The sequence below is a fragment of the Schistocerca gregaria genome, chromosome 7, assembly GCF_023897955.1.
Source record: "Schistocerca gregaria isolate iqSchGreg1 chromosome 7, iqSchGreg1.2, whole genome shotgun sequence".
Lineage (NCBI taxonomy): Eukaryota > Metazoa > Arthropoda > Insecta > Orthoptera > Acrididae > Schistocerca > Schistocerca gregaria.
In genome coordinates, this window is record NC_064926.1 from 562,592,227 (window position 1) to 562,606,673 (window position 14,447).

Sequence of the window (14,447 nt, forward strand, 5' to 3'; positions counted from 1 at the left end):
CTCTGTGCGACAGGTAGAAGGACCACCAGAGTGTTGTTAGTCTTTAACTTTCTTGCCAGGCTTGATGGCATAGATAAGGGGCGTGAACAGAGCATGTGTTGAGTGAGTACTGTGAAGGCCGCTGAGATGCCGACTACTCGATAGTCCGTTATCAGCATTTGACAGACTTTGAAAAGGGCCCCTATCGTGGATTTCCGTTTGGCCGCCTGATTGCATAATGCAACAATCAGATTTGTGTGGCATCCGGATTTAGGGACTTGAGAGCAGGCACAACGCTCGTCAAGGTTCCGGTCGACCGCTTGTGACTTCCACAAGGGAGGGTCGCCATGTTGTGCACCAAGTGGGTCGTAGTGCCTTCACGTCTGCGCCTGCCGTCCGAGAGTAAGCGATTCACTCCCTGCAACATTCTGTGCTATTCCACACCATTGGTCGGAGATTAGGATCAAGTGGGCTTGGGAATTACCCTCACATGCGCATCTTGCCGTTAACACAACACCGCAAACGTGTGCGTTCGGGACGGCGCCAGGTCAGCAGTCGAACATTTTCTGTATCCAGAAAGGCCCGTTCAGGATCTGCAACATGCGGTCGTGCATTATCCTGCTGAAATGTAGGGGTTCGCAGGGATCTAATGAAGGGTAGAGCCACGGGTCTTAACACATCTTAAATGTAACATCCACTGTTCAAAGTGCCGTCAATCCGAACGAGAGGTGACCGAGACGTGTAACGAATGGCATACCATCACGCCGGGTGATACGCCAGTATGGTGATGTCGGATACACGCTTCCAATGTGGTTTCACCGCGATGTCGCCAAACACGGATGCGACCATCATGATGCTGTAAACAGAACCTGGATGCATCCCAAAAAAGGCGTTTGCCATTCGTACACCCAGGTTCGTCGTTGAGTACACCATCGCAGCCGTTCCTGTCTGTGATGCAGCGTGAAGGGTAACTGCAACCATGGTCTCCGAGCTAATAGTTTATGCTGCTGCAAACGTCGTCGAACTGTTGGTGCAGATGGTTATTGTCTTACAAACGTCCACATCTGCTGACTCAGGGATCGAGACGTGGCTGCACGATCCGTTACAGCCATGCGGATAAGATGCCTGTCATCTCGACTGCTAGTGATACAAGGCCGTTGGGATCCAGCACGGCGTTCCGTATTACCCTCCTGAACCCACCGATTCCATATTCTGCTAACAGTCATTGGATGGCGACCAACGCGAGCAGCAATGTCGCGATACGATAAACCGCAACCGCGATAGGCTACAATCCGACCTTTATCAAAGTCTGAAACGTGATGGTTCGCATTTATCCTCCTTACCCGAGGCACCACAACAACGTTTCACCAGGCAACGCCGGTCAACTGCTGTTTGTGTATGAGAAATCGGTTGGAATCTTTCCTAATGTCAGCACGTTGTAGGTGTCGCCACCGGCGTCAAACTTGTGTGAATGCTCTGAAAAGCTGATCAGTTGCATGTCGCAGCATCTTCTTCCTGTCGGTTAAATTTCGCGTCTGTAGCACTTCATCTTCGTGGTGTAGCAATTTTTATGGCCAGTAGTGTACATACCCGGTATACTGCTATCGTTCAACAGCCATGCGTACGTACGCCGAACAATATCCTCAGTGCCGCATTCAGTCTAGGAAGAAAGCGTTCAGTGTTTTGTTCTAGTGGCTTGCAGGTGCGGGATCATCTGCAACAAGGAGTAGAAGCTCGTCCTGAAACAAGTACGCAAATAACTGCAGCTGCTGGAGGATAAATCAAGTTCTTGCGTAGTCAGTCCTGCACGGACGGTTACTTTATTCACATCAGTCAGCTTGTGCCGGCTGTCAGACTAGAGGATCCCAAGACGAAGCGCTCGAGATAGGCTGCATTTGATTCAACGACAAGCGATACGGCCCGGGTTCGCACGGGTAGAGTGAAGTATATACGGACAGACAACTGGCATGGCGTAGCATATTTTGTTTGCGGACCACTGTGCATTCATGTATAAATTTCGGAGAACGACGTTAAGTAGGTGAATATCATTATGTCGTACAACTTATGAAATGTAAGCAGCGCACGGCACGAAAGCCGCCTGGAAGCGTGAATGTTGTGTTTTTCTTTTAGAATTGGCGTTTTAAGTGACATCTTATGTAATGATATGATCACATCATGATTTAAGTAATACGTTTACAACTAATGTAATTAATATTGTATGCAAATTGACAGTCTATGACTGTGTGAGTGATCCTTTATGTACGGGAGGTTGGCTTAGATGGCACAAATAAACGAAAAACATTAGGAAAAAAATAACGCGCCTCATGTACATGTTTACCTGGTATTACAGCACTCTGGTGAAGCGGAGTGACCGCGCGGTTTGGGGCGCCATGTCAGAGACTGCGTGGTCCTTCCCGCCGGAGGTTCGAGTCCTCCCTCGGGCACGGGTGTGTGTGTTGCTCTTAGCATAAGTTGGTTTAAGTAGTGTGTAAGTCTAGGGACCGGTGACTTTAGCAGTTCGGTCCCTTAGGACTTTAATACACGCTGTGATGCGTTGTTGAAACTCATTGGCGCTCTCTTTATGGCAGGTTGTTCGTCGTGCCACGCAAAGAATCGTCTTCCCATCTAGGTTTGCTTCAAGGAAGGAAGAAATTTGAAAGGTGAGTCATCTGCTGGAAGAACGTACTGTATGTAGACGAAGCAGAATTGCTGAAGTAATTTTTCTAAAAGCCTTTTAGTTGTAGCGTAAAAAATAAAAGCATCACATGTTTAGATAATGGATTTTCACTATGCAGCGCAGTGTGCGATGATAGGAAAATTCCTGGCAGATTAAAACTGTGTGCCAGATCGAGACTCGAACTCGGGATCTTTGCCTTTCGGGGTCCTTCACACAGTTTTATCTGCCAGGAAGTTTCGTATCAGCGCACACTCCGCTGCTGAGTGAAAATCTCATTATGGAGACATTCTCCAGGCTGTGCTTAAGCAATGTCTCCGCAATGTCCTTTCTTTCAGCAGTGCTAGTTCTGCACGGTTCGCAGGAGAGCTTCTGTAAAGTTTGAAGGGTAGGAGGTGAGGTACTGGCAGAAGTAAAGCTGTAAGGACGGGGCGTGAGTCGTGCTTGGGTAGCTCAGATGGTAGAGCACTTGCCCGCGAGTGGCAAAGGTGTCGAGTTTGAGTCTCGGTCCGGCACACAGTTGTAATCCGCCACGAAGTTTCATCACATATTTAGGATTTGCTTGTTTTTTTTATGCCGTTGTTCTTAGACGATTGCAGGGACCTAATTGGTTAAAAATGATTCATTATTTCAAATTGTTAGTCTCACATCGCAGCCTGATGATGAAACGATTATCTTTTCGTTACTGCTCGTATTTATTACGATACCTCTAGGTACTATGTAACCGTCAGTTTGGTAGTGGTCGATTTGTAGCAGGAGACCAAGGAACGAATACAATTTTCAGGGGAAAACGGATGTCGGTAGCAGTAATTATTCAGAGACGAAGATTCTTGGAAATACTGGAGTGTCCCTTTGGTGGCGTTGGTCAACACTTTCAGTTTCCAGCAGTTTACATACAGGATGTTTCAAAGTCTTCACGACAAACGTATAGGAGTGGTAGATAACATCATGGGGAACAACTTTTGCTACAGACAAAATGTTCTGTGATGCTTCGGTGACATAGGCTTCATTTTATTCAATCTGTGGGACGGCCATGGGACGACGAATGCACTTACCAGCGAGAAGCATTCTGCCTATCCTGGTCAATAGACAGAGTGATTTTGAACATATGAAACAGTGAGAACGAGTGTTTCTAGGCGGGGAAAGATATTTTAGAAGCTCGACGTACCACGTTTGAAGTAGAGCAGATCGTTGGCTTGTAGCCAACACGCACTGCATACGAACTCCGCGGCGTGCCTACACTCTGCCGCCTATCTGACATCAGTCATAGTTGGTTAATTGGTTTGTGGGAAGGGACCAAACAGACATGTCAGCGGCCCCATGGGGTTAGGGAAACCTAAAGCAGGATTGCCGGACATGGGTTTGAACCGTCGTCCTGCCGAATGCGAGTCCAGTTTGCACTGCGCAACCTCGCTCGTTCAAAAGTCATGGGATAGAGATATGCAGATGTGCAGATGACGGTAGATCGCGTGCACAAGATATTAAAGAGCAGTGCATTGGCGGAGCTATCATTTCTACTCAAGTGATACATGTGAAAAGGTATCTGACATGATTGTGGCCGGAGTACGGGAATTAACTGACTCTGAACGCAGAGGGGTGATTGGAGCAAGACACATGGGACATTTCATTTGAGAAACCGTTAGGGAAATCAATATTTCTAGAGACACGGCATATTGGGCCGAGAATATAAAATTTCGGGCATTATTTCTCACCCTGGACGCCGCAGTGGCCGACGGCCTTCGCTTGACAGGCGAGAGCAGCAGCGTTTCCGTAAGTTGTCAGTGGTGACAGACAAGCAACACCGCGTGAAATAACCGTAAAAGTCCGTGAGCGACATCAAAAACGTATCGTTTTGAACATTGCGACGGAATTTGGCGTTGATGGGTTATAGCAGCAGACGACCGATGCGAGAGCCTTTGCTGACAGCACGACATCGCCTGCAGCGCCTCTCCTGGGCTCGTGACCGCATCGCTCGTACCCTCGACGTCTACAAAACTGTGGCCTGGCCAGACGACTCCAGATTACAGTTGGTAAGAGCTGACGATAAGGTTCGAGTGCATCGCTGACCCCACGAAGCCTCGGACCCAGGCTGTCAACAGGACACTGTCCAAGCTGGCGGTGGCCTCATCATGGTGTGGATTTCCTGTACATGGGATAGACTGGATCCTCTGGTGCAACTGAACCGATCGTTGACAGGAAATGGTTGTGTTCGACTACGTGGAGACCATTTACGGACTTCATGTTGCCCAAGAAAGATGGATGACACATTCGGAAGGACGACAGCACAAACCCGCGACGGCCATCCTGGTTTAGGGTTTTAATGATCTCCCTAACTCGCTTCAGGCAATTGTCAGGATGGTTTCTTTTTTGAAAGGGTACGGCCGATTTTCTTCCCCATCCTTCCCTAACTGGAGCTTGTGTTCCGTCTCTAACGACCTTGTTGTCGCCAATCTACTACTTCTCCTCCGATAGTGCACCATGTCACCCGGCCACAAGTGTTCGCGATTGGTGTGAAGAACATCCTGGACATTCCGAATGAATGATTTGGCCACTCAGATCGCCCGATATGAATCCCATGGAACGTTCACGGGGCTTAATCGAGAGGTCAGTTGGTGCACAAAATATTGGACAGGCAACACTTTCACAGTTATGAACGGCTATAGTGGCAGCATGGCTGGAGACTTCCAGCGATTTATTGAGTCCATGCCATGCACGTTGCTGCAGGACGGCGGGCTAAAGGAGGTCCGACATGATATTCGTCGCATGACGTCTGTCAACTCAGTGTATAAAAGACGTGTATCGTCGCCAGGAAGCTTCCTTGTACATTTTGTCTCGAAGAATTGTTCCCCATGACCTGATCTGTCGCTCGTAGACGTTCGTCGGGAAGACTCTGAAACACACTGTAAATGGGGCCACCAAAATCCTGGACGCGTTAGCCTTGCTGAAATACCAGAGGTCTGGTTGCAATATATGAAACAATGATGAGGAAAGGTGACTGGATCTGGTGCTATAACGATGCACAAGAATCAAACAAAGACTGGTGGGTGGAAGGCACTCGGAATGTAGGTGGGGGGCTTACCTGTCAGACACCGGGTGGAAGAATCTGGTGACTGCCACCTCAGCGCGTCACTTGCAAGGTCACACGTGACGTTGAGACAGAAGCGACTGGACAGCCGAACAGAAGCCCGCCCGCCTGGCCTGGCGTGGTGTGGCGTGGTGTGGTGAGGGCGGACAGAGAGACGGGCAGCCAGCCGCAGTAGGTTGCCGGGCCGCGGCGCACGTTGCGCAAGTCCCAGCTGCGCCACGCGGAGCCACGGCCGCTTTCTCCACCAGTCGGCCGGTCTCGCTGCTGGGCGCCCACGGCTGCTGTCGTGAACAGCCAGCCGGCGGCTGTCTGCATAGTGTACTACAGGCCTAGTTGCACCTACTCTCCTCGGCGCAGGGAGCAGTCGGACTGGGGGGCGTAGAGCTCAGTTAATAGCACAGGTCTTCCGGCTAACACTCCGCCCTTCTAGCCATCTACACCTACACCTACATAGGCACTGCACAATCCGCGCGAGGCGGAGGGTGGCTCACACCACTACTCTCCTGTTCCACCAGCAAACAGAGACGAGGGAAAATCCATTGTCTATATGCCTGCACTCGAACCCTAATTTATGGTATCTTATCCCTGTGGTCTTTAAGCGAAACGTATGTTGTTCGTAGTACACACATCAAAACATCACCCTGGTTTCCAGAACTCCTAAAGATGGACGTTGACTGTGGATATCGTGTCACAGACACAGTCCCTTTGACTGTTCAGAGATGTCACTAAACCCGCCCAAAGATGTAAACAACCATGCATTAGCAGCGCCTATTAGACGGAGGGGACCGAAAGCCGATCAGTTTCAGTCATTCCAGCAGGAAGGAGGTACGCGGTTCGTGCTGTCTGTAGTTCAACCATGCCTAGACCGTCAGTACCGCCGTTCGATCACGTCCGCATTGTTACTTTGTGCCAGGAAAGGCTCTCAATGCGGGAGGTGTCCAGGTGTCGAACCAAAGCGATGTTGCTCGGACATGGAGGAGATACAGAGAGACAGGAACTGTCGATGACATGCCTCACTCAGGCCGTCCGAGGGCTACTACTGCAATGGATGACCGCTACCTACGGATTATGGCTCGGAGGAACCCTGACAGTAACGCCACCATGTTGAATAATGCATTTCGTGTAGCCACAGGCAGTCGTGTTACGACTCAAACAGTGCGCAATAGGCTGGGTCATACGCAACTTCACTCCCGACGTCCATGGCGAGGTCCATCTTTGCAACCATGTCACCAGCCAGCGCGATACAGACGGGTCCAACAACATGCCGAATGGACCGTTCAGAATTGGCATCACGTTCTCTTCACCGATGAGTGTCGCATATGCCTTCAACCAGACAATCGTCGTAGACGTGTCTGGAGACAAACCGATCAGGCTGAACGCCTTAGTCACACTATCCAGCAGGTGCACCAAGGTGGAGGTTCCCTGCTGTTTTGGGGTGGCATTATGTGGGGCCGACATACGCCGCTGGGGTTCATGGAAGGCGCCGTAACAGCTCTACGATACGTGAATGCCATCCTCCGACCGATAGTGCAACCATATCGACAGCATATTGCCGAAATATTTGTCTTCATGGACGACAATGCGCGCCCCCATCGTGCACATCTTGTGAATGTCTTCCTCCAAGATAACAACATCGCTCGACTAGAATGGCCAGCCTGTTCTCCAGGCACGAACCCTATCGAACATGCCTGGGATAGATTGAAAAGGGCTGTTTATGGACGGTGTGACCCGCCAACCACTCTGAGGGAGTGCTACTGGGTATTATAGGTACCGGTGTGTAAAACAATCTGGACCACCACCTCTGAAGGTCTCGCTGTGTGGTGGTACATGATGCAATGTGTGGTTTTCATGAGCAATAAAAAAGGCGGAAATGATGTTTATGTTGATCCCTATTGCAATTTTCTCTACAGGTTCCGGAACTGTCGGAACCGAGGTGACGCAATAACTTGTTTTGACGTGTGCAGAATCGTTCGGCAGTCAGCTTCAAATGCCGGTCCTCTCAACAGTGTTCCTCGAAAAGAATGTCGCTTTGCCTCCAGGGATTCCCATTTGAGTTCCCGAAGGATTTGCGTAACACTTTTGTGATTTTCGAATCTACCAGTAACTAATCTAGCAGCCCTATTCTGAATTGCTTCGATGTCTGCCTTGAATCAGATCTGGTACGGATCCCAAACACTCGAACACTACTTAAGAATAGATCGTACCTGCGTCCTATACACGTTCAGTTCTACTGATGAACCACACATTCGTAAAATTCTCCGAATAAGCCGAGGTTGACCTTTCGCCTTCCCTACCACAATCCTCATATGCTCGTTGCATTTCATATTGTTTTAGAACGTTGCGCCCAGATATTTAAGTGACGTGACTGTGGGACACTACTAATGCTGCATCTGAACATTACGGGTTTGTATTTCCTACTCATCCTCATTAACTTCCATTTTTCTACATTTAGAGCTAACTGCCATTAATGTTAGCAAGTAGACTTTTGTCTAAGTGATCTTGTATCCTCTTACACACACTCTATTTCGACACCTTGCCGTACACCACAGCATCAAAAGCGAACGACTGCAGATCGCTGCCCACTCTGTCCACCAAATCATTTGTGTATACAGAGGATAGTAGTTGTCCTATCCCACTTCCCTGGGGCAGTGCTGGTGATACCCTTGTCTTTGGTGAATACTCGCCGTCGAGGACAATGTAGTATGTTCTATAACTTAAGAGACCTTCGAGCCACTCAAATATCTGTGAACGTATACCATATGCTCGTACCTTAATTAACAGCCTGCACCGTGTCAAATGCTTTCCGGAGCTCCAGAAATATGCAATTTGTATGTTGCCTTTCATCCATAATTCGCAGTATATAGTGTAAGAAAACTGCAAGTTGAGTTTAAGTTTCTGAAACCAAGAAAATTTATTACATTCGAATTGGAAATGTATTCAAGGATTCTGCAGCAACCGATCTTAGGGATATTGGTCTGTAATTTTGCGGGTCCTTTTCTATGCCCTTCTTATACATAAAAGTCAACTGCGCCTTTTTTCAGTCGCTTGGGACTTTGCTCGCCAGTCCGTTTTTCATGTAACATGACGTCGTATACAAAAGTTCCCCAAATATACTTCTTAAATTTGTTACGTCTATCTATCTATCGCTTGAGCCTTGTCCTGCAGTTACGCAGGGTCAGCCATCGTTAATCGGATTTGGCATGTCAATGTTAAAGGGGTGGCCGGATGCCTTTACTGCCGCCACCCCGTACCCCCTGCGATGGAATTAGTGTACCCCGACTGTCTGCGTCGAGTGTAATCCATGGAATAGTGCGAAAGTGTTCAGATGTCTGCGAGTCGTGTAACTGAGGCGGACCATGGGGATCAGCCCGGTATTCACCTAGCGGGATGTGGAAAACCGCCTAAAAACCACATTCAGACTGGCCGGCACATCGGCCCTTTTAGTTAATGCGCCGGCGGATTCGATCCGGGGCCTGCGCGCCTACTCGAGTCCAGGAAGCAGCGCGTTAGCGCTCTCGGCTACCCTGGCGGGTCTTCTTAAATTTATTACGTCTAACCCGGTCTTATTCTGCACCATCACCTTAAAAGTAGTCCCGCTGGTAGCGTGTACAAGTTTACGAGTTGTGAGTAACATTTCGTCTCCTGATTTTATCCAATATCTCTTGAAAATTTCAAAGAATGATTTCCTTATTGTTATCAAAAGCTGTCTCGATTTGCCTTTCTTCAAGCTATCTTCTAATCCTAATCAATATTGGCTCACGTGTGCCTACATTTCTCCGTAAAAGTGATATTCAGCGATGTTGGGGGCTAACACTTTTTCCTTTCTTCTGTAAACAATTATTGTCTGTGTTTTGCCACCATCACTTCTTAAACTGATAGTACGGTAATATTCATGCCTGTCAGCATCTACACTACTGGCCATCAAAATTGCTACAAGAAGAAGAAATGCAGGTGATAAACGGGTATTCACTGGACAAATATATTATACTAGAACTGAAATGTGATTACATTTTGACGCAGTTTGGGTGCATAGATCCTCAGAAGTCATTACCCAGAACAACCACCTCTGGCCGTAATAACAGCCTTGATACGCCTGGGCATTGAGTCAAACAGAGCTCGGATGGCGAGTACAGGTACAGCTGCCCATGCAGCTTCAACACGATACAACAGTTCATCAAGAGTAGTGATTGGCGTATTGTAACGAGCCAGTTGCTCAGCCACCATTGACCAGACGTTTTCAGTTGGTCAGAGATCTGGAGAATGTGCTGGCCAGGGCAGCAGTCGAACATTTTCTATATCCAGAAAGGCCCGTACAGGACCTGCAGCCGGCCGCAGTGGTCTCGCGGTTCTAGGCGCGCAGTCCGGAACCGTGCGACTGCTACGGTCGCAGGTTCGAATCCTGTCTCGGGCATGGATGTGTGTGATGTCCTTAGGTTAGTTAGGTTTAAGTATTTCTAAGTTCTAGGGGACTAATGACCACAGCAGTTAAGTCCCATAGTGCTCAGAGCCATTTGAACCATTTTAGGACCTGCGGTCGTGCATTATCCTGCTGAAATGTAGGGTTTCGCAGGGATAGAATGAAGGATAGAGCCAGGGGTCATAACACATCTGAAATGTAACGTCCACTGGTCAAAGTGCCGTCAATGCGAACAAGAGGTGGCCGAGACGTGTAACCAATGGCACCCCATACCATCACGCCTAGTGATACGCCAGTATGGCCATGTCGGATACACGCTTCCAATGTGCGTTCACCACGATGTCGCCAAACACGAATGCGACCATCATGATGCTGTAAACAGAACCTGGATTCATCCGAAAAAATGACGTTTTGCCATTCGTGCACCCAGGTTCGTCGAGTACACCATCGCAGGAGCTCCTGTCTGTGATGCAGCGTCAAGGGTAACCGCAGCCATGGTCTCCGAGCTGATAGTCCATGCTGCTGCAAACGTCGTCGAACTGTTGGTGCAGATGGTTGTTGTCTTGCAAACGTCCCCATCTGTTGACTCAGGAATCGAGACGTTGCTGCTCGATCGGTTACAGCCATGCGGATAAGATACCTGTCATCTCGACTGCTAGTGATACGAGGCCGTTGGGATCCGGCACGGCGTTCCGTATTACCCTCCTGAAACCTCCGATGCCATATTCTGGTAACAGTCATTGGATCTCGACCAACGCGAGCAGCAATGTCGCGATACGATAAACCGCAATCGCGATAGACTACAATCAGACCTTTATCAAAGTCGGAAACGTGATGGTACGCATTTCTCCTTCTTACACGAGGCATCACAACAACGTTCGACCAGGCAACGCCGGTCAACTGCTGTTTGAGTATGAGAATCGGGTTAGAAACTTTCCTCATGTCAGCACGTTGTAGGTGTCGCCACCGGCGCCAACCTTGTGTGGATGTTCTGAAAAGCTAATCATTTGTATATCACAGCATCTTCTTCCTCTCTGTTAAATTTCGCGTCTGTAGCACGTCATCTGCGTGGTGTAGCAATTTTAATGGCTAGTAGTGTATATTCTTGCAACTGGAATTGTCACATTCTTATCGAAGTCCGAGGCCATTTCGCCGGTCTCATATATTAGCACACCAGGTGCAATAGTTTTGCCATGGCTAGGTCTCGCAAAGATTTCAGTAATTCTGAGAGAATGTCGTCTACTCCAGGGGCCTTGTTTCCAGCTTACTCTTTAAATACCGTGTCTGATGTTTTCCAAGATCATATCTCCCATGTCAGCTTCATCTACTTCCTCTTTCCCTACTATAAGAAGTTCGTCTCTTTTATACAGACCATCAGTATGTTCCATCCACCTTTCAGCCTTCACTCCTTTTTAATGACTTGCCAATTGAGCCCTTCATATGCCTACAGCTGTTTCTCTATTCTTGTAATTTCTCTTTAATTTTTCTATGGACGACACCGGTCTTTCTCCTATATGCCCACTTCTACAGCTTTGCATGTATCCTCTCGCTATTCTTGCTTAGATATTTTGCATTTTCCAACAGTCTCAGTTTTGAAACTTTTACGTATCTTTTCGCCTGATTCATTTGCTGCATTTTTACATTTTCTCCTTTCGTCACTTCAGTTTAACATGTCCTGCCTTACCCAAAGCATGCTACTAGGCCTTGCTTTTTACGTATTTATGCTCATCTGCCTTCACTGTTTCATTTCACAAAGCTATCCATTCGTCTTCTACTGTATTCCGTTCTCCTGTTTCAGTCAAAGGTTGCATAATGCTCTCTGAAACTCTCAACAGACTACGTTTCCTCCAGTTTACGCTGGTCCCACCTCGTCAATTCGCTACCATTTTTTTGCAGTTTCTTCAGATTTCATATGAAGTTCATAAGTAATAAATAACGGTCAGTCAGTCGAATATAAGTTCCGAATAGATGAAATGTACTCGATGTACATTTCCACAAAGTTAGATAAATAATCCGACTGATGCTTGATGGTTTTACACTTCCCATTATTTAATATGTAACATTATTTGAATTTTAACTGCAAATTCGGAAGTTCTTCACCAATTCGTACAATGAATATTTCTTAGGCAGACGGAGATGAGTTGCAGCTACCAAATGGCATTGAACCAAAACAGAGGAATAAAATATTGTGAGTGAAAATGGAGTATTACTAACTTAAATATTCCTAAGTTATAAGCGAACGTCACAGACAGACCTTGGCGAAATGTCTGTAAATAATCTACAATGCAACTTTTGTGAACGACCTTTGCTGGAAATGTTTCCAGACCGTACATTTGCATGCGGTTTGAACATTGGTGGGATTATTCCCCTTCCGCAAGCGTTTCACAAGCCTGCTGGAAAGGCAAGCAGAAAACGAGTGTTTTTCTCAGATGTCTGGTCGCTCTACGACTTCCGCGTACCGGAGAGGAACACATTAGCGCGGCATTCGAAAGTGGACCGAAAGGAAATCATGTAGTGCTAATGCCAAAACGGTAATGAAAGGACTGCGTGTGGTTTTGTAACGAAGTGTTGGGAGGCAGCTTTCGTAGTTGTGTAAATAGTCCCGAGTTCGAGTCTCGGTCGGGCACACAGTTTTAATCTGCCAGGAAGTTTCATATCAGCGCACACTCCGCTGCAGAGTGAAAATCTCATTCTGGAAACATTCCCCAGGCTGTGGCTAAGCCATGTCTCCGCAGTATCCTTTCTTTCAGGAGTGCTAGTTCTGCAAGGTTCGCAGGAGAGCTTCTGTAAAGTTTGGAAGGTAGGAGACGGATACTGGCAGAAGTAAAGCTGTGAGTACCGGGCGTGAGTCGTGCTTCGGTAGCTCAGATGGTAGAGCACTTGCCTGCGAAAGGCAAAGGTCCCGAGTTCGAGTCTCGGTCGGGCACACAGTTTTAATCTGCCAGGAAGTTTCATATCAGCGCACACTCTGCTGCAGAGTGAAAATCTCATTCTGAGTACTATTATTGTTTTACATATGAGTGTTATTTTTATTTAATCATTTTTCTTATTTTCATTAATGAAGATTGAGCCCATGTTCTTAGGAAATGCCTCTAAGTTTGAGAGGCGACCAAATAAGAATTTTATGGGCTCCTGGGGACTATAGAGAAACTGATCTGCGCCGATAGAGTACATAAACAATACAAAGAAAGCAAACACGCTGTATCTAAAAACATTTAGTAATGAGAGATCTGCCGTGCATTAAGAGCACAGATTATACAATGTTTGTTACTATAGCTGTATGGTGTGTAAACAAAGTTTTTGTAATTAACTTTTATTGTGAAAATTACTGGTCTCTAGAAGCCATCCTTGTAAAAAAAAGCAAACAAACGCGTTACAGACTACGCACCCTTTGAAAACTGAATCTAATATGATGCTCGCAATAGGCGTATATAGCAAAAACAGTTTGACAATAGGACGTTATGACATCACTGCATTGAGAAAGGTTTTTCACTGAGACATGTTACAGCGCGGTTTTAACAGTAACATTACGCCCTTTTTTTCTTTCTTAGTGTCTACTGGAACGATAACGTAGGTTGAGCTGTTGGTACAGGAAGCGGCAGACTTCACCAACATATGTGCGGCCATTAATGGGGAACAGTCCAGGCACTTGAAGTCAGTTTCAGAGAGGCCAGTCAGGTAACGTGGGCCACTACAAAGAAAGGCAGCCAGAATGGTCCCACAATTGTTTGGCTTGCGAGATAGAGGTACGGGAATGCTGGAGGAATTTCAGCTACCAAACGCTCAAAGAAAGCTAGAAAATTCCAAGAGCCATTTTTCAGAACAGAAATTTTAATTTTTCTACGTCCACTCACGTATCATCTTCTAAGAAAGCGTAAAGGCAAAAGAATACGAGGTGCGACAATAAAATAATGAGACTTACGTGAAAAAATTGTTGCTTACTGTTTTATTCAATTTTAGTGTTGTCTCCTTCAGAGTAGTTTCCTTATGATTGCACACACGTTTTCCAGCGCTTCTGCCATTTATGGTAACATTTCTGGAACTCATCTTCTGTAATATCCTCCAAGACCCTCGTCACAGCTTTTTGGACATCTTGTGTTGTTTGAAAATAGTGTCCCTTGACCGCCGTGTTGACTCTTGGAAATATAAAAAAAGTCCTACGAGGCGATATCTGGTGAATAAGGTGGCTGTGGTAGTGCTGAAATTTGTTTTTCAGGTTAAAAATTGCTGCACTGACAGAGCAATATTGGATGGCGCATTATCGTGATGCAGAATCCAGTTATCAGCTATGT

At 47.0% G+C, this 14,447-nt stretch overlaps 1 protein-coding gene across 2 annotated transcripts in view; it reads left to right on the forward strand.

The window, feature by feature from the left end:
• The window catches only part of LOC126281616 (torso-like protein), a 316,979-nt gene that overhangs the window by 54,405 nt on the left and 248,127 nt on the right, over positions 1–14,447 (forward strand). Inside the window, exon 1 of one of the 2 annotated variants that reach the window (XM_049980737.1) lies at positions 2,575–2,639. The exons of the other annotated variant lie outside the window; for it this stretch is intronic. The gene's annotated coding sequence lies outside the window, so the exon portion shown is untranslated. Of the gene's footprint in view, positions 1–2,574; positions 2,640–14,447 lie in introns of those variants that run through there. 2 annotated transcript variants of the gene reach the window in all.